The sequence below is a fragment of the Oncorhynchus mykiss genome, chromosome 1, assembly GCF_013265735.2.
Source record: "Oncorhynchus mykiss isolate Arlee chromosome 1, USDA_OmykA_1.1, whole genome shotgun sequence".
Classification (NCBI taxonomy): Eukaryota; Metazoa; Chordata; class Actinopteri; order Salmoniformes; family Salmonidae; genus Oncorhynchus; species Oncorhynchus mykiss.
Window position 1 is genome coordinate 31,718,434 of NC_048565.1, and position 18,959 is coordinate 31,737,392.

Genomic DNA, 18,959 nt, shown 5'->3' on the forward strand with positions numbered 1-18,959 from the left:
AAAACAGGTTTTTTGAATTTTTTGCAAATGTATACATTTTTTTGGGAGGGGGGATTATCACATTTACATTAGTATTCAGACACTTTACTCAGTACTTTTTTGAAGCACCTTTGGCAGCGATTACAGCCTTGAGTCTTCTTGGGTATGACGCTACAAGCTTGGCACACCTGTTTTGGGGGAGTTTCTGGAAGACACATTTCAGTTGAATGCATTCAGTTGTACAACTGACTAGGTATCCCCCTTTCTCCCATTCTTCTCTGCAGATCCTCTCAAGCTCTGTCAGGTTGGATGGGGAGCATCGCTGCACAGCTATTTTCAGGTCTCTCCAGAGATGTTCGATCAGGTTCAAGTCCGGCTCTGGCTGGGCCACTCAAGGACATTCAGAGTCTTGTCCCGAAGCCACTCCTGCATTGTCTTGGCTGTGTGCTTAGGGTCGTTGTCCTGTTGGAAGGTGAACCTTCGCCCCAGTCTGAGCGCTCTGGAACAGGTTTTCATCAAAGATCTCTCTGCACTTTGCTCCGTTCATCTTTCCCTCGATCCTAACTAGTCTCCCAGTCCCTGCTGCTGAAATACATCCCCACATCATGATGCTGCCACCACCATGCTTCACCGGAGGGATGGTGCCAGGTTTCCTCCAGACGTGGCGCTTGGCATTCAGGTCCAAGAGTTCAATCTTGGTTTCATCAGACCAGAGAATCTTGTTTGGTGCCTTTTGGGAAAGTCCAAGTGGGCTGTCATGTGCCTTTTACTGAGAAGTGGCTTCCGTCATGCCACTCTACCATAGACCCGATTGGGGGAGTGCTGCAGAGATGGTTTTCCTTAAGGAAGGTTTTCCTATCTACACAGAGGAACTCTGGAGCTCTGTCAGAGTGAGCATCGGGTTCTTGGTCACCTCCCTGACCAAGGCCCTTCTCCCCTGATTGCTCAGTTTGGCCAGGCTGCCAGCTCTAGGAAAAGTCTTAGTGGTTCCACACTTCTTCAATTTAAGAATGATGGAACCCATTGTGTTCTTGGCGACCTTCAGTACTGCAGAGAGTTTTTGGTACCCTTCACCAGATCTGTGCCTCGACACAATCCTGTCTCGGAGCTCTACGGACAATTCCTTCAGCATAATAGCCTGGTTTTGCTCTGACATGCACTGTCAACTGTGGGACCTTTTATAGACAGGTGTGTGCCTTTCCAAATCATGTCCAATCAATTGAATTTACCACAGGTGGACTCAAAGCAAGTTGTAGAAACATGTTAAGGATGATCAATGGCAACAGGATACACCTGAGCTCAAAGAGTCTGAATACTTATGTAAATAAGGTATTTCTGTTTTACATGTTTATACATTTGGGAAAAAAATATTTTTTTTGCTTTGTCATTATGGGGTATTGTGTGTAGATTGATGAGGACAAATGTTTATTTAATACATTTTAGAATAAGGCTGTCATGTAACAAAATGTGGAAAAATACTTTCAGAATGCACTGTACATCACTCGCATTCTGCATGTTAGTTTGATGTGATTCACATAGTTAATTTTTAAAATGTTTTTCAGTGAGAAAATTCCAGGTTAGCTGAGGCTGAAATGTAATTTCATTGAAGGAATAGATCAAATTAATTTAGGGGAAATGTTTGCACAGCCGAGTTAACACTGCAGAAACAAATAATGGAAAGTGGAGCAGCCATCTGAAGATATTGGTTGTCAACAGGTGAAGACAGATGAACATCTTCCATTCAGAAAGCTTTAATGCTTCTACCATGATGCTATTCTAGAAGATCTACTTAGTTTTGTGTGGGGCCCATCAAGTTGGCTCATCCTTAGTTCAGTTATGTAGTTATTTTATATGCAGTGGGGAGAACAAGTATTTGATACACTGCCGATTTTGCAGGTTTTCCTACTTACAAAGCATGTAGAGGTCTGTAATGTTTATCATAGATACACATCAACTGTGAGAGACGGAATCTAAAACAAAAATACAGAAAATCACATTGTATGATTTTTAAGTAATTAATTAGCATTTTATTGCATGACATAAGTATTTGATCACCTACCAACCAGTAAGAATTCCGGCTCTCACAGACCTGTTAGTTTTTCTTTAAGAATCCCTCCTGTTCTCCACTCATTACCTGTATTAACTGCACCTGTTTGAACTCGTTACCTGTATATAAGACACCTGTCCACACTCAATCAAACAGACTCCAACCTCTCCACAATGGCCAAGACCAGAGAGCTGTGTAAGGACATCAGGGGTAAAATTGTAGACCTGCACAAGGCTGGGATGGGCTACAGGACAATAGGCAAGCAGCTTGGTGAGAAGGCAACAACTGTTGGCGCAATTATTAGAAAATGGAAGAAGTTCAAGATGACGGTCAATCACGTTCGGACTGGGGCTCCTTGCAAGATCTCACCTCGTGGGGCATCAATGATCATGAGGAAGGTGAGGGATCAGCCCAGAACTACACGGCAGGACCTGGTCAATGACCTGAAGAGAGCTGGGACCACAGTCTCAAAGAAAACCATTAGTAACACACTACGACGTCATGGATTAAAATCCTGCAGCGCACGCAAGGTCCCCCTGCTCAAGCCAGCGCATGTCCAGGCCCGTCTGAGGTTTGCCAATGACCATCTGGATGATCCAGAAGAGGAATGGGAGAAGGTCATGTGGTCTGATGAGACAAAAATAGAGCTTTTTGGTCTAAACTCCACTCGCCGTGTTTGGAGGAAGAAGAAGGTTGAGTGCAACCCACAAGAACACCATCCCAACCGTGAAGCATGGAGGTGGAGCATCATTCTTTGGGGATGCTTTTCTGCAAAGGGGACAGGACGACTGCACCGTATTGAGGGGAGGATGGATGGGGCCATGTATCGCGAGATCTTGGCCAACAATCTCCTTCCCTCAGTAAGAGCATTGAATATTGGTCGTGGCTGGGTCTTCCAGCATGACAACGACCTGAAACACACAGACAGGGCAACTAAGGAGTGGCTCCGTAAGAAGCGTCTCAAGGTCCTGGAGTGGCCTAGTCTCCAGACCTGAACCCAATAGAAAATCTTTGGAGGGAGCTGAAAGTCCGTATTGCCCAGCTACAGCCCAGAAACCTGAAGGATCTGGAGAAGGTCTGTATGGAGGAGTGGGCCAAAATCCCTGCTGCAGTGTGTGCAAACCTGGTCAAGAACTACAGGAAACGTATGATCTCTGTAATTGCAAACAAAGGTTTCTGTACCAAATACTAGGTTCTGCTTTTCTGATGTATCAAATACTTAGTATGTCATGCAATAAAATGCAAATTAATTACTTAAAAATCATACAATGTGATTTTCTGGATTTGTTTTAGATTCCGTCTCTCACAGTTAAAGTGTACCTATGATAATAATTATAGACCTCTACATGCTTTGTAAGTTGGAAAACCTGCAAAATCGGCAGTGTCTCAAATACTTGTTCTCCCCACTGTAGGCGAAGCATTTTACATCAAACTTTTTCATTTTAATTTGTCCCCAAAGTATAAGTTAATCTTTGTGTCAGTCAGAGATAAAGCAATACACAGAGATGCTTCCTTGAAGCATCATAAGTGACACCAAAGTAAATCTCTCAAATGGGCTGTCCTGCCTGGGCATTTGAATATGGAGTAGACAGCAATGTGAGGCATCCTTGCAAGTGAGCAGTTAGTCTCCTCGCCCACTTGCTCACACCATTCATGTCTGTCACACTGAATCAACAACATCTATTCTATCGCGCCCAGAAACCTGCTCCTTTTACTCTCTGTTCCGAACGTACTAGACGACCAGTTCTGATAGCCTTTAGCCGTACCCTTATCCTACTCCTCCTCTGTTCCTCTGGTGATGTAGAGGTTAATCCAGGCCCTGCAGTGCCTAGCTCCACTCCTATTCCCCAGGTGCTCCCATTTGTTGACTTCTGTAACCGTAAAAGCCTTTGTTTCATGCATGTTAACATTAAAAGACTCCTCCCTAAGTTTGTTTTATTCACTGTGCCAACCCTGAGGTCCTAGCCGTGTCTGAATCCTGGCTTAGGAAGACCACCAAAAACCCTGACATTTCCATCCCTAACTATAACATTTTCCGACAAGATAGAACTGCCAAAGGGGGCGGAGTTGCAATCTACTGTCTTACTATCCAGGTCTGTACCCAAACAATTTGAGCTTCTACTTTTAAAAATCCACCTTTCCAGAAACAAGCGTTGCCACTTGCTATAGACCTCTGCCCCCAGCTGTGCCCAGGACACCATATGTGAATTGATTGCCTCCCATCTATCTTCAGAGCTCGTGCTGCTAGGTGACCTAAACTGGGACGTGCTTAACACCCCAGCCATCCTACAATCTAAGCTTGATGCCCTCAATCTCACACAAATTATCAATGAACCCACCAGGTACAACCCCAAATCTGTAAACACGGGCACCCTGTTAGATCATCCTAACCAACTTGCCCTCCAAATACACCTCTGCGGTTTTGAACCAAGATCTCAGAGATCACTGCCTCATTGCCTGCATCCGTAATGGGTCTGCGGTCAAACGACCACCCCTCATCACTGTCAAACGCTCCCTAAAACACTTCAGCGAGCAGGCCTTTCTAATCGACCTGGCCCGGGTATCCTGGAAGGATATTGACCTCATCGCGTCAGTAGAGGATGCCTGGTTATTCTTTAAAAGTGCTTTCCTCACCATCTTAAATAAGCATGCCCCATTCAAAAAAATTAGAACCAGGAACAGATAACCCCTGGTTCTCTCCAGACCTGACTGCCTTTGACCAGCACAAAAACATCCTGTGGCGTTCTGTGTCATAAAGCAGGGTCTGCTCTATTGGGTACCCACACTACAAGTTGATTTAAAATAACAACTATTTTCTATTTTCCACAACATATAGTGCTGTATGTCTCATCATGCTCACACCAGACCTTCACTGAGCTTTCAGGGCAATCCAGAAGATAACACTAAACCGAGTCATGTAAAAATGTTTGTAGGGGGCCCATAACTTTGTTATTCATAGTAAACCAGTGATGACCTCTCAAGGAAACCAAAGAAACATACTGTAGCTCTCCGCTTCCCGACACTATGTAGGAGTGGGCAATCACAATCAGATGCCTTTGTTACATTAATTGTTTGTAATCATCATTGTCATTTGTTACATCCAGGAAGAATATTGTATTTTCCTTCTTAATCAAAAGGTGTATTTCTAATTTCAAGAACAGCCTGCAACATGAGTGTACCAGTGATTAGATGCACCCCCCCTCAGGGGAAAAGGTACAGAATCCCAGCTCTATGCAATGATCATCACATCGCCTTATCTAGGTAGAAGTGACCATACCCAGAATGCTTTGCTAAGCCCATGTGAGAGAGATGAGGTAGAAAAGCTATTAAGGCAGTGCTGGCAGAGAGATCCATCATGGATGGCGTCTAGGACTCATGCCTCAGAAATCCTCTACGAGAAACATGTTCATTTCCCTGAGCCTGCGGGTGCGCAGGTTATAATTTAAGGAAACATTGTTTCCAGGTCAAATCTCTGCCTGTTTTATTCTACCCTACTCATACTGTAGCATGACAAGTTTTGTTACAATGGTTAACTTACAATGGTCCTGTGTACTGTACCGTGTGGTTGGGGACCTGGGGACTGGTGAGCTTGTAAAATCTTTGCTCCTATTAAAGTGGCACTCACAGCATTTGAACTACTTCCAGCAACACATGCACACCATTTTTTAAATTAGTTTTATCTGCATTGCTGTTCATCACTTATTTTCTTTGGTGCAAATAAATGAAGCCTTACTTTGCAAACAATCGTAATATCACTTAAATACAGTGGCTTGCGAAAGTATTCACCCCCTTGCCATTTTTCCTATTTTGTTGCCTTACAACCTGGAATTAAAATAGATTTTGTATCATTTGATTTACACAACATGCCGACCACTTTGAAGATGCAAAATATTTTTTTATTGTGAAACAAACAAGAAATAAGACAAAAAAAACTGAAAATTGAGTGTGCATAACTATTCCCGCTCCCCCAAAGTCAATACTTTGTAGAGCCACCTTTTGCAGCAATTACAGCTACAAGTCTCTTGGGGTATTTCTCTATAAGCTTGGCACATCTAGCCACGGGGATTTTTGCCCATTCTTCAAGGCAAAACTGCTCCAGCTCCTTCAAGTTGGATGGGTTCTGCTGGTGTACAGCAATCTTTCAGTCATACCACAGATTCTCAATTGGATTGAGGTCTGGGCTTTGACTAGGCCATTCCAAGAATGTTGCTTTAGCAGTATGCTTATGGTCACTGGTCACGATGGCAACACCCACCCGTAGCACGCGCTCCAGCAGGTGTATCTCACTGATCATCCCTAAAGCCAACACCTCATTTGGCTGCCTTTCCTTCCAGTTCTCTGCTGCCTGTGACTGGAAGGAATTGCAAAATTCGCTGAAGTTGGAGACTTTTATCTTTCTTCACCAACTTTAAACATCTGCTATCTGAGCAGCTAACCGATCGCTGCAGCTGTACATAGTCCATCGGTAAATAGCCCACCCAATTTACCTACCTCATCCCCATACTGTTTTTATTTATTTACTTTTCTGCTCTTTTGCACACCAGTATCTCTACCAGCACATGGCCATCTGATCATTTATCACTCCAGTGTTAATCTGCTAAATTGTAATTATTCGCCTACCTCCTCATGCCTTTTGCACACAATGTATATAGACTCTTTCTTTTTTTTCTACTGTGTTATTGACCTGTTTATTGTTTACTCCATGTGTAACTCTGTGTTGTTGTCTGTTCACACTGCTATGCTTTATCTTGGCCAGGTCGCAGTTGTAAATGAGAACTTGTTCTCAACTAGCCTACCTGGTTGAATAAAGGTGAAATAAAAAAATAAAAAAATAAAAAATTGGGACAGGGTAGCCTAGTGGTTAGAGTGTTGTACTAGTAACTGAAAGGTTGCAAGTTCAAATCCCAAAGCTGACAAGGTACAAATCTGTCATTCTGCCCCTGAACAGGAGGTTAAACCCACTGTTCCTAGGCTGTTATTTGAAAATAAGGATTTGTTCTTAACTGACTTGCCTAGTTAAATAAAGGTAAGATGTTTTTTATTTTTTAAAATTGTCTTGCTGGAAGGTGAACCTCTGTCCAGTCTCAAATCTCTGGAAGACTGAAACAGGTTTCCCTCAAGAATTTCCCTGTATTTAGTGCCATCCATCATTGCTTCAATTCTGACCAGTTTCCCACTCCCTGCCGATGGAAAAACATTGTTGGGTTTGCGCCAGACATAGCGTTTTCTTTGATGGACAAAAAGCTTGATTTTGGTCTCATCTGACCAGAGTACCTCCTTCCATATGTTTGGGGAGTCTCCCACATGCCTTTAAGCAATGTCTTTTTTTCTGGCCACTCTTCTGTAAAGCCCGGCTCTGTGAAGTGTATGACTTAAAGTGGTCCTATGGACAGATACACCAATCTCCGCTGTGGAGCTTTGCAGCTCCTTCATGGATGTCTTTGGTCTCTTTGTTGCCTCTCTGATTAACGCCCTCCTTGTCTGGTCTGTGGGTTTTGGTGGGCGACCCTCTCTTGACAGGTTTGTTGTGGTGCCATATTCTTTCCATTTTTTAAGAATGGATTTAATGGTGCTCCGTGGGATGTTCAAAGTTTCTGATATTTTTTTATAACCAAACCCTGATCTGTACTTCTCCACAACTTTGTCCCTGACCTGTTTGGAGAACTCCTTGGTGCTGCTTGCTTGGTGGTGCCCCTTGTTTAGTGGTGTTGCAGACTCTGGGGCCTTTCGGGACAGGTGTATATATACTGAGATTATGTGACACTTAGATTGTACACAGGTGGACTTTATTTAACTAATTATGTGACTTCTGAGGGTAATTGGTTGCACCAGATCTTATTTAGGGACTTCATAGCAAAGCGGGTGAATGCACCACTTTTCCTTTAAAAAAATAAATATTTTTTAAACAAGTAATTTTTTCATGTCCGTGAAATGAAATCCAAATAAAAATCTATTTTAAATTACAGGTTGTAATGCAACAAAATAGGAAAAACACCAAGGGAGATGAATACTTTTGCAAGGCACTGTATATCAAATTCTCAGTTTATGCAACAAAACCAACTTTATAAGAGGTTTTAAAATAGGTTCTATTTGACTCAACATTTCTTGATGTACACTAAGCCATTGTTGGCAGAACAGATGGATGCAGTGATTAATATAATTCAACAATTCTTGGTAGTCCCAAAAAATATCCAACAGACTCCCATTCAGAGCGTCACACTGAAGCATCCAGGATCAATGCTCTGCTCAAGGGCACGTTGACAGATCTCCCACCAGGCCAAAAAACTTGAACCCGAACCCTCCCAGATCCCCCCACAGTTCTCCAATAGCTGTCCCTCAACCATTCGAGACCCCTCCCACAGTCCCCCCTCAAGAATAACAACAAAAAATTAATTCCATTCCCCACCCCTAAGAACCAACTTTATTTAACTAGGCAGGTCAGTTAAGAACAAATTCTTATTTTCAGTGACAGCCTAGTAGCAGTGGGTTAACTGCCTTGTTCCGGGACAGAACGAAAGATTTGTACCTTGTCAGCTCAGGGATGTGATCTTGCGACCTTTTGGTTACTAGTCCAACACTCTAACCACTAGGCTACGCTGGGGCTAAAAATATATAAATAAAAAGACAGAAGAAAACAGCAATGCATTTTTTTTATTTTTTTTTATAAATAATTTAAAACAAAGGACATCAAGGACAACTAAAATCATAACAGCAATGGTAACTGTATATGTTTGTGTGCATGTCTGGCACTATTACATGTACAGTGGGGCAAAAAAGTATTTAGTCAGCCACCAATTGTGCAAGTTCTCCCACTTAAAAAGATGAGAGTGGCCTGTAATTTTCATCATAGGTACACTTCAACTATGACAGACAAAATGAGAGAAAACAAATCCAGAAAATCACATTGTAGGATTTTTAATGAATTTATTTGCAAATTATGGTGGAAAATAAGTATTTGAAAATAAGAATGTTCTTAACTGACTTGCCTAGTTAAATAAAAGTGTAAAAAAAAAAAAAAAATTGGCCAAATCGATGTCCAGAAATACCGATTTCCGATTGTTATGAATACTTGAAATCGGCCCTAATTAATCAGCCATTCCGATTAATCGGTCGACCTCTAGTTTCTACGCAACACATATCTTTCAACTATGCTGTGATGTTTAATGTAAAATTTCAATCTATCTAACTAAATAGAATCCACAGATTGCGAGTTGAAGAGAAATACTTTTACTAACAGTATTGGTATATTAGTAATTGACTGACCCGGTCTCTCCAGATCTCCTAACAGTACTATTTCTAGGGTCTATTTTAGATCAATGCTATGCATTTTCAGCCATTCCTGAACCTGAGACCAGAAACAGGCTACCAGAGGGCAATACCAAAATAAATGGTCTACTGATTCTGTATCCTCACAACAAAATCTGCAGAGCTAGATGATTTTATGCCCCAAATATTCAACATTTTGTTGGTGTCAAGAAAGCTGAAAGCACAAAGTCTTGAATATTGTGTTGTTTTATATATAAACTCGTACACCCTGTACCATGGAATCGGTACATCAAAAATCTCTAACTATTTTGCAATCTGTATGGCACAATTGTCAACATCCTGGTCCTCAAATGAAACTGGTATACTTTCCTATTTATGCTATTTTTATTCGGAAATGGAAAAGAGAACATCTGCCTAAAATAATTAGCTTAATCTTTTAAAATATCATTTGGAGAATCATAGATGACTCCGTCTTCAGTAATGAGTTTCTGCAAGTTATTTTTGTTAGTGTTCATGTATTGGAGATTCAGGAAGAAGTTTGCATTTTCCTCCATATTCCATCCCATTTGATTTATTTTTGTAATAGATTACATTAGATTGTGCTTGAATAAGTTCCTCAAGTTCTTTTTGGTTTTCCTCTAACTTATTTTGTATCTCTGTAGTATCGTTTTTATTGCTATCTACCTGTACAATTAGTTAATGGATTTCCCTTGTTAGTCTTGCCTCTTTAGTCAGAAATTGCTTTTTTATTATTGATGAATATTTAATTGAATGACCTCTTAAGGTACATTTAAAGGTTTCCCAAATAATACGGGGTTTTGCTGAGCCTATATTATAATGGAAAAATTCAGTTATAAATTATTTTGTCTTAGTTAAAAAATATGTTGTCCTCCAGTAAACTTAGATTAAATTTCCAATATTTCCAGTCCATGTGGAAAATCTATAAGTTATGTGAATGCCAATTAGATGTTGATCCTATCGCATTCTGTCTCCTATTAAAACTGTTTTAACCTTTGATGCAAGAGAGAAAGAAACAAGAAAGTAGTCAAGACGACTAGCTTGATTAAGTCTCCTCCTTGTATAGCTCACCAAGTCTGGGTTTTTAGTGTCCATAATATTTGTGATTTCCTTAAGGGCACAGTGATGATAGTTTGTAGAGTGATTACCTTCACGGTCCATTGAGGTACTACACTGTGTTATAGTCTCCTACCATAATGATTTGATCATTTGTTGCCTGTAAATTCAATAAATTGGTATAAATGTTTTCCAAGAAGTATGGATCATCCTGATTTGGACCATATAGATTAATGAGCCAAAAGTCAAAAAAATATTGCTATCAGGCTGTAAATCTCAGCTGGCCTGGCACATTGTTTGTTGCCTCCATTCAGGATGCACTGTTTCAGTTTCAATATTTTGGACAAAAACGGACAAATGTAACTAAGGCTGGGAATGTCAGACTAGCAAGGGCAATGATCACAAGTCAGTCATAATGTGGCTAATAGGCTAATGTATCTATTTACGTAGCAAGCTAAAAACACGGAGCTTAATGTTAACTAGATAGCTAGCTAGCTTCTAGGAGGATGTCATTTCATCGGAGAAGTAGGTGAGTGACAGACTGTTTGCCCTGATACCGTTTTTCGGTGGCTATAAACAGCTAGAGATGCAGGTGTTATTTGGTTAGCTAGCCAGCATATACTATTATCCAGTTAGCTAGCATATCTCTTGCGTTCGCAAATTCACTCTGGTGATCTAGCTACTCCGATTTCAGAGGACTCTCATCTGAGTGTGCCAGAGTGCAAAATAACTGATGAATTTACGAAAGCTCAACACCCGTTGAATATGACCGGTGTCAGTAAACGTTGGCAAAAAAGCAAGTTAGTCAGCCTAACCAACTCTGGGCGATTAAGTGCCCAGTGGTATGTATGAACAGATTTTTACAAGATGTTGCTAAAATGCTGTAATTTCCACTTTAAAGGCGGATCTGAAGAGTAATGCACGTTAAGTAATTTCTCTCCTCTCTCAGTGCATTACTCTTCAGATCCGCGTTTAAAGTGGAAATTACAGCATTTTAGCAACATGCAATCTTCTAAAAATCTGTTCATATATGAGCACTTAATCGCCCTAGCAGAGTTGGTTAGGCTGACTAACTATTACTTTTTTCCCCCTACGTTTACTGACACCGGTCATATTCAACGGGTGTTGCCAGTGGCATCGGACCAATAACGTAACTGTACCTTTAAATCCCTTTGGAATGATGATGCTTTGTCCTGGATCCCTGACAGCCATTGAATCCAACAAAAAAGCGGAATTAATCTGAATCTGCAAATATGACCCTAACCCTCTGTCTTAAACCTGAGATTATTAAATCTAATTTTATTAGTCACATACACATGGTTAGCATGTGCCGCATTATCAATACAGCAATATCCAAAATGTAACCTAACAATTCCACAACAACTACCTAATACACAAACATCTAAGTAGAGGAATGGAATAAGAATATATACATATATACACATATATACACATAAATATATGGATGAGCAATGACAGGGCGGCATAGGCAAGATGCAATAAATGGTATAAAATACAGTATATACATATGAGATGAATAATGCAAGATATGTAAACAATGATGACCAAGGCTGCAACTGGGAAAACACTCTAGCTTTACTGTAACTATACAATATACACAAGAGACACTACGCTACAGGCAACAGAGAGCGGGAGAGAGAGTTTTCGTGTTCTGACACTAAAAGCGTAATGCTTAGCGGCCCAGGCTCATATGAGAGACTGTCAATATTCCTTGACAGGGTGTCCTCTCATTAATTTGTCTATCACTTTGAGGGTATCTGGCTTCTAAATCCCTGTCTCATGCCATTTCTCTAATGAGTAAGAGAGACGAGAGCAGGCTGAGGGGAACATGTTAAATAACACAAAACGATGGTAGGAATCACAAGTAATAGATATGTGCAGAGCCTATGCATGAAGAGCAAAGCTAAAGCGACATGAGAGAGAAAGGATTTTTAATGGGTGCATTTCAGACCATGCTGCTGTATTAGCAAGTAGCCTAATGCTCTATCATTACCACAGACAATGACTTCTGAATAAGACAGCAACCGGCAGGCTGGACTAGAGAGTCTGAGGGAGTGAGGGAGAGGGAGGTGCCGTAGTTCATGTCTGTACATCCTTTAGGGTGATGAGGTGACAGCCCTGCTTCTGACCTTCAGCATGAAGGGTATACTACTGACTATATACTACGCACACACACTGAAATGCTTTTGCTAAAATAAACAATATTAACACAAGCCACTGAGTGGACGCTGAATATAATGAGGTGTCATCATTTTACAAAGGAAATGTCACAATATAAAATAAAATATAATAAAATCAACTTGCATTTGTCACGTGTGCCGGATACAACAGGAATACAACCTTACCATGAAATGTTAATTTACAAGCCTTTAACCAACAATGCTGAATTTATAAAAAGTAAGAAAATATTTGCTAAGAAAATGAATACAAAATTAAATAAACTAAAGTAAGAAAAAAAGTTACACAATAAAATAACACTAACAAAGCTATATACAGGGACCGAGTCAATGCGCAGGGGGTACAGGTTAGTCAAGGTAATTTAGGTAATATGTACATGTGAGGGGGTAAAGTGACTATACATAGATAATAAACAGCGAGTAGCAGCAGCGTAAAAAACGGAGTCAATGCAAATAGTCAGAGTAGCCATTTGATTAACTTTTTAGCAGTCTTATGGCTTGTGGGTAGAAGCCGTAAAGGAGCCTCTTGGACCTAGACATGGCGCTCTGGTACTGCTTGCCGTGCTGCAGCAGAGAGAACAGTCTTTGACCATGTCTATGGCCTTCCTCTGACAGTTTCTGGTATAGAGGTTCTGGATGGCAGGAAGCTTGGCCCCAGAGAGGTATACACTAGCCTCTGTAGCGCCTTGGGCGGATGCTGAGGAGTTGCCATACCAAGCGATGATGCAACCAGTCAGGATGCTCTCGATGGTGCAGCTGTAGAACATTTTGAGGATCTGGGCACCCATGCCAAATCTTTTCATTCTCCTGAGGGGGAATAAGCGTTGTCGTGCACTCTTCGCGACTGTCTTGGTGTGTTTGGACCATGATAGTTTGTTAGTGATGTCTACACCAAGGAACTAGATGCTCTCGACCCGCTCCACTACAGCCCCGTTGATGTGAATGGAGGCGTGCCTTATTACTGATAATACAATAACAAAGTGATTAATGGAACTTCTAGAATATATTCTCAGGATTGTGCAGAAAACTCAAATTTGATTAACTACATTAAATCCTGTATGGAGGGTTGAAACAGGTTGACATTCCTCATGTTTTCAGGCATGTTCCATTGCAACGAAAAAAGGTTCATTCTCTCATTTAGGGCTTGACTTGAGATACAGTGACCTTTAGCGATCAACTACTCTCCCCAGAGATGAGCTTTACATTCAGATGGCTGCCTGCTTCCTCTACGCTGGGAAATGAAGAGATGATCTTATTGGTTACACACCAAGGAATTCACTGCTGTGAAACAAAGGGCCACTTCAATGCCTCTGTGGTTTTTCTAGTGCACTCTAGAACAGTGCCCTCTTTGATAACCACCAAATGACATTCGTGTCGAGTCATTAAATTATAAGCGACAGGGTGGCCCAGTGCAAACGCAACACGATTTGTCATCTGCTTCATAACATTAGGCCTCCCCCAAATCACAAATCCACAAGTCCAGTCGGCTTAGCATGCAGTGTCAATGATGCAGAAAATTCAACAGCAAAACTGATTTCATTCAACCATGCCCTCAGAAATGTAACATTAACAATAAATATTGGCATGTCTATTTGCCAAATGATTTTAAAATCCATTTGTGTCCATGTAAAAACATTAGGAGCTTTGTGATTTTTATAAAGGAGTCACTAAAAACTGAGATTCCATCCCAGAAAACAAGGCCAGATACCAGTGTAAAGCTTTCAATAGTAATCCATTGACATAATGAGATTCAATACATCAAATCTGTAAACCCTCATAGTTTAATCTAATATGAAATTACATAATCCTTGGCTACTCTCTGCACGAGCGACTGCATGCCACTCTCTGACAGCTCGAGACAGTTAGGGACTTGGATTAGGATAAGTAGCTTTCCGTCATTCTTCCAGCATTCATCCAAGCTTTGAGGACAAAATTGTGAGTAAAATTATTTATTTTCAGATCATCCTATTGAATGTTGTTTATTTATTTATTTTTATTTCACCTTTATTTAACCAGGTAGGCTAGTTGAGAACAAGTTCTCATTTGCAACTGCGACCTGGCCAAGATAAAGCAAAGCAGTTTGACACATACAACAACACAGAGTTTCACATGGAATAAACAAACATACAGTCAATCATACAGTAGAAAAAGTCTATATACTGTATGTGCAAATGAGGTAGGATAAGGGAGGTGAGGCAATAAATAGGCCATGGTGGCGAAGTAATTACAATATAGCAATTAAACACTGGAATGGTAGATGTGCAGAAGATGAATGTGCAAGTACTGGGGTGCAAAGGAGCAAGATAAATAAATAAATACAGTATGGGGATGAGGTAGTTGGATGGGCTATTTACAGATGGGCTATGTACAGGTGCAGTGATCTGTGAGCTGCTCTGACAGCTGGTGCTTGAAGCTAGTGAGGGAGATATGAGATTCCAGCCTCAGTGTTTTTTGCAGTTCGTTCCAGTCATTTGCAGCAGAGAACTGGAAGGAAAGGCAGCCAAAAGAAGAATTGGCTTTGGGGGTGACCAGTGAGATATACCTCCTGGAGCACGTGCTACTGGTGGGTGCTGCTATGGTGACCAGTGAGCTGAGATAAGGTGGGGCTTTACCTAGCAGAGACTTGTAGATGACCTGGAACCAGTGGGTTTGGCGACGAGTATGAAGCGAGGGCCAGCCAAAGAGAGCGTACAGGTCGCAGTGGTGGGTAGTATATGGGGCTTTGGTGACAAAACGGATGGCACTGTGATAGACTGCATCCAGTTTGTTGAGTGCAGTGTTGGAGGCTATTTTGTAAATGACATCGCTGAAGTCGAGGATCGGTAGGATGGTCAGTTTTACGAGGGTATGTTTGGCAGCATGAGTGAGGGATGCTTTGTTGCGAAATAGGAAGCCGATTCTACATTTAATTTTGGATTGGAGATGCTTAACCTCTAGTGACACCCCATCCCGTGAACGGGGCCGTTGTCGTCATCTGACACTAATTAGCATAACGCAACGGACATAAATATTACTAGAAAATATTCCTATTCATGAAAATCACAAGTGAAATATATTGAGACACAGCTTAGCCTTTTGTTAATCACCCCGTCATCTCAGATTTTCAAAATATGCTTTACAGCCAAAGCTAGGCAAGCATTTGTGTAAGTTTATCGATAGCCTAGCATAGCATTTTGTCCAGCTAGCAGCAGGTAACTTGGTCACGGAAATCAGAAAAGCAATCAAATTAAATCGTTTACCTTTGATGAGCTTCGGATGTTTTCACTCACGAGACTCCCAATTAGATAGCAAATGTTACTTTTTTCCAAAAATATTATTTTTGTAGGCGAAATAGCTCCGTTTGTTCTTCACGTTTGGCTGGGAAATCACCCGGAAATTGCAGTCACGAAAACGGCGAAAAATATTCCAAATTAGCTCCATAATATCAACAGAAACAAGGCAAACGTTGTTTATAATCAATCCTCAAGGTGTTTTTCAAATATCTATTCGATAATATATCCATCGGGACAATTCGTTTTTCAGTAGGACCGATTGGAGTAATGGCTACCTCTGTATTTTACGCGAGAATCTCTCTGGGAGCATCAGGTGACCACTTGCGCAATGTAACCGCCTACGGGTATTCTTCAACATAAATGCGTAAAACTACGTCACAATGCTGTAGACACCTTCGAGAATAAGGAGAAAGCGTAATCTGGTTGATAGCCCATTCACTGCTCAATAGGGACACATTGGAACGCAGCGCTTTCAAAACATGAGGCACTTCCGGATTTGATTTTTCTCAGGCTTTCGCCTGCAACATCAGTTCTGTTATACTCACAGACAATATTTTTACAGTTTTGGAAACTTTAGAGTGTTTTCTATCCTAAGCTGTCAATTATATGCATATTCTAGCATCTCGTCCTGACAAAATATCCCGTTTATTACGGGAAAGTTATTTTTCCAAAAATGAAAATACTGCCCCCTAGTCACAAAAGGTTAATATGAGTCTGGAAGGAGAGTTTACAGTCTAACCAGACACCTAGGTATTTGTAGTTGTCCACATATTCTAAGTCAGAACCGTCCAGAGTAGTGATGCCGGACGGGCGGGCAGGTGCGGGCAGCGATCGGTTGAAGAGCATGCATTTAGTTTTACTTGCATTTAAGAGCAGTTGGAGGCCACTGAAGGAGAGTTGTATGGCATTGAAGCTCATCTGGATGTTAGTTAACACAGTGTCTGAAGAAGGGCCAGAGGTATACAGAATGGTGTCATCTGCTTAGAGGTGGATCAGAGAATCACCAGCAGCAAGAGCGACATCATTGATATGTACAGAGAAGAGAGTTGTCCCAAGATTTGAACCCTGTGGCACCCCGTAGAGACTGCAGAGGTTCGGACAACAGGCCCTCCAATTTGACACACTGAACTCCATCAGAGAAGTAGTTGGTGAACCAGGTGAGGCGATCATTTGAGAAACCAAGGCTGTTTAGTCTGCGGTGATTGACAGAGTCGAAAGCCTTGGCCAGGTCGATGAATACAGCTGCACAGTAATGTCTCTTATCGATGGCGGTTATGATATCGTTTTTTATTTTACCTTTATTTAACTAGGTAAGTCAGTTAAGAACAAATTCTTATTTTCAATGACGGCCTAGGAGCAGTGGGTTAACCACCTTGTTCAGGGGCTTACCGACAGATTTTTACCTTGTCTGCTCGGGGATTTGATCTTGCAGCCTTTCGGTTACTGGTCCAACTCTCTAACCAATACCTGTGGCTGAGGTGCACCCATGACCAGCTCTGAAACCAGATTGCATAGCGGAGAAGGTACGGTGGGATTCGAAATGGTCGGTAATCTGTTAACTTGGCTTTCAAAGACCTTAGAAAGGCAGGGTAGGATAGATATAGGTATGTAGCAGTTTGGGTCAAGAGTGTATGACCGTGGCAGCTTTCCAAACTTTGGGAATCTCAGACGATACGAAAGTGTCATGTATTGTCATGTTGTGTCTTGTTTCTGTCCTTTCCCTTCACCCTGTCTCCCTCTGCTGGTCGTTATTAGGTTACCTTTTCTCCCCCTCTTTCCCCCAGCTGTTCCTTGTCTCCTCCTAACTACCTCGTCACCCCTTTTCCCACCTGTTCCCTTTTTCCCTCTGATTAGTCCTCTATATCTCTCTCTGTTTTTGTTCCTGTCTTTGTCGGATTCTTGTTTGTGTTTTTCATGCCTGAACCAGACTATCGTCATGTTTGCTGCAACCTTGTCCTGTCCTGTCGGAATCTGCCGGTCCATCTGAGCCTACCTATGTTTTGTTATTAAAGAAGTTCTGTTTACGTTAATTCGCTTTTGGGTCCTCATTCACGCACTGTAACAGAAGAATCCGACCAAGAATGGACCCAGCGACTTCGGATCCTCTCCACTCAGCCGTCGAGATCCAGGGAGCGATGCTAGGCAGACACGAGCAGGAATTGTCTGCTGCTCGACATGCCGTTGAGACCCTGGCCACCCAAGTCTCCAACCTCACAGAACAGGTTCACCATCTCCGCCTCGATCCACCGGCCACTTCCAGGGCTTTCGAATCTCCGGAGCCCAGAATCAATAACCCGCCGTGTTACTCTGGGGAGCCCACTAAATGCCGCTCGTTCCTCACCCAGTGTGATATTGTGTTTTCTCTCCAGCCCAACACTTACTCCAGGAGCACTGCTCGTGTCGCCTACGTCATATCTCTCCTTACTGGACGGGCTCGTGAGTGGGGCACGGCAATCTGGGAGGCAAGGGCTGAGTGTACTAACCAGTATCAGGACTTTAAGGAGGAGATGATACGGGTTTTTGATCGATCTGTTTTTGGGGAGGAGGCTTCCAGGGCCCTGTCTTCCCTATGTCAAGGTAATCGATCCACAACAGACTACTCTATTGAGTTTCGCACTCTTGCTGCCTCCAGTGGCTGGAACGAGCCGGCTTTGCTCGCTCGTTTTCTGGAGGGTCTCCGCGCAGAGGTAAAGGATGAGATTCTCTCCCGGGAGGTTCCTTCCAGCGTGGATTCCTTGATTGAACTCGCTATTCGCATTGAGCGACGGGTTGATCTTCGTCACCGAGCTCGTGGAAAGGAGCTCGCGTTCTCCGTTGCCCCCCTCTCCGCATCACTACCATCTTCCTCTGCCGGCTCGGGTGCTGAGCCTATGCAGCTGGGAGGTATCCGCATCTCGACTAAGGAGAGGGAACGGAGAATCACCAACCGCCTCTGTCTCTATTGCGGTTCTGCTGGTCATTTTGTCACTTCATGTCCAGTAAAAGCCAGAGCTCATCAGTAAGCGGCGGGCTACTGGTGAGCGCTACTACTCCTGTCTCTCCTTCAAGATCCTGCACTACCTTGTCGGTCCATCTACGCTGGACCGGTTCATCAGCTTCCTGCAGTGCCTTAATAGACTCTGG

General features: G+C 42.2%; 1 protein-coding gene across 3 annotated transcripts in view; it reads left to right on the top strand.

Annotated features, from left to right (window-relative positions):
* Positions 1-18,959, top strand: part of LOC110521218 (FERM domain-containing protein 5) — a 113,540-nt gene that overhangs the window by 49,778 nt on the left and 44,803 nt on the right. Inside the window, exon 1 of one of the 3 annotated variants that reach the window (XM_036975692.1) lies at positions 10,662-10,895. The exons of the other annotated variants lie outside the window; for them this stretch is intronic. The gene's annotated coding sequence lies outside the window, so the exon portion shown is untranslated. Of the gene's footprint in view, positions 1-10,661; positions 10,896-18,959 lie in introns of those variants that run through there. 3 annotated transcript variants of the gene reach the window in all.